General features: G+C 34.2%; 1 long non-coding RNA gene across 1 annotated transcript; it reads left to right on the plus strand.

Moving 5' to 3' along the window:
• The first annotated feature begins 525 nt into the window (after window positions 1-525).
• LOC112950517 lies at window positions 526-1,177 on the plus strand. The gene is made up of 2 exons (XR_003250034.1): window positions 526-607; window positions 1,130-1,177. It is a non-coding gene; the product is annotated as an uncharacterized LOC112950517 (long non-coding RNA).
• The last annotated feature ends 500 nt before the right edge of the window (window positions 1,178-1,677 follow it).

Genomic DNA, 1,677 nt, shown 5'->3' on the forward strand with positions numbered 1-1,677 from the left:
GGCTTTTTCACCTCTTCCACTTTTCCATCAATTGCTGTGAGAATGCTGCGTCCTGCTATAATGCATGTCATGGAGGATTCCAGGACTCCTCCCCTCCCCCCCCCCCCCCCAATATATTGCAATAGAAAAACTTAAGAATTTGAGGTGTGGACTTTAGATGGACTTAGTTTCTTAATTAAACTCCAAATTAATAGCGCTTCATACTTTGTAGTAGTCGTTAGTTCTCAGTGTGTTTTACAACCATCCGTTACCAAAAAAACCCTGCAAACTGAGAGTAGCTTGATATCTCCTGATAGTGTAGAGTAGCACAAGGTGATACGTTTCATGAGGTCCTTACTCCTTCTTACAGCTACTGAATAATTCAAATAGCTGGATTTTTTTTTTTAATTTTACCACTTACTGTTCATATTAACTTAATATTTTCTTCGTTGTTTTCAGGTATCCGTAACTAACTAGAGTAAATTAATCCGTGGTAGAGGCTAAATTAGTGAAGTTGTGTTCACATAACCAAGCAGCATGAAAATTCACAGCTGCCAGAATATTTCCAGCTGCTAGAGGGAAAGGACAGACATTTCAACTAACAGTTTCTGTTTGTCATCACTTTGAGGTAAGTGGGTATTATAAATTATGGATTTAGTAAACGTGCAAGAAGSTTGTGCTACATTTAGATTGCTCTGAGGAAACAGAATGAATATGACAAAAGATGAATTCATCTGGAATATAATGAATGAAAGTATATAGTATAATTGGAAAGGCTTGATTGTTTTAAAACACAGATGTCTGTTCTCATTGTGGTAAGTATTAATATTATTAAGTGGTATTATTGATAAGTAGTTAACTTTTAATAGCAAAATGATTATGAGATAAAGAGAAGATGTCTGCCATGCAGACTACCCTCACAGTAGGCAAAATGAGTAGGAGACGTATCTGACTTACTGGAAGACTGATGCCACACGTGAAGCTACAGGGTGTGATATCAGGTATGTACAATGCTGGTACAATACTTAGCTATTCTATGTTAAGTTGCTGGACTAGAGAATTTAACAATGCATTTAACAATGCAGCATGTTCTCTGAAGATACAGAGCAATTGTTCTTTACAAGGATCTATTTTTGTATCTATTTAACAGAATTTGGATGCTAAATGCATTGGATTTGGGAGGAATTTGGATCTCGTTTTGTAGCTAACAAACATCTGTTGAGTGCATACTCCCGTGATTTTATTCATTTTCTCCTGGTAAGCTGTTTACTATGATATAACAGAATTCAAAAGATTAAAAGTTTTGGACCTCAAATACAGCAATATTTTGCTGAGAATTAGTTACTAATGCCTTTTACTTCTTAATAATAAATTTTTTTGTATTGATATTTGCGTCTAATGAGGTAGATATTCAAGAAAGATCAATGCTGTTCCTACCAAAACTCTTTTCCTGTTAACACAATTAAATTTAGAATTTTTAGTAAACTTTATTCAGAAATGATGWCTTTCAATACTTTACTTACAAGAARTTGTGTTCTGAGAATTACTTCTAATGTTTCAAAATCAGTAGACAGGAGTGGCTGTGTTTGAACATATTTACATAGTAGAGAAATGCATGTGTTATTGATTGAGTCCATCAGAACGAACATTTCATAGAGCAATAGACATTTTTAAATCTTTTTTTGAGGGAGAAAAATG

The sequence above is a fragment of the Nothoprocta perdicaria genome, unplaced genomic scaffold (genome assembly GCF_003342845.1).
Source record: "Nothoprocta perdicaria isolate Ctin4 unplaced genomic scaffold, notPer1 scaffold_32, whole genome shotgun sequence".
Taxonomy (NCBI): Eukaryota; Metazoa; Chordata; class Aves; order Tinamiformes; family Tinamidae; genus Nothoprocta; species Nothoprocta perdicaria.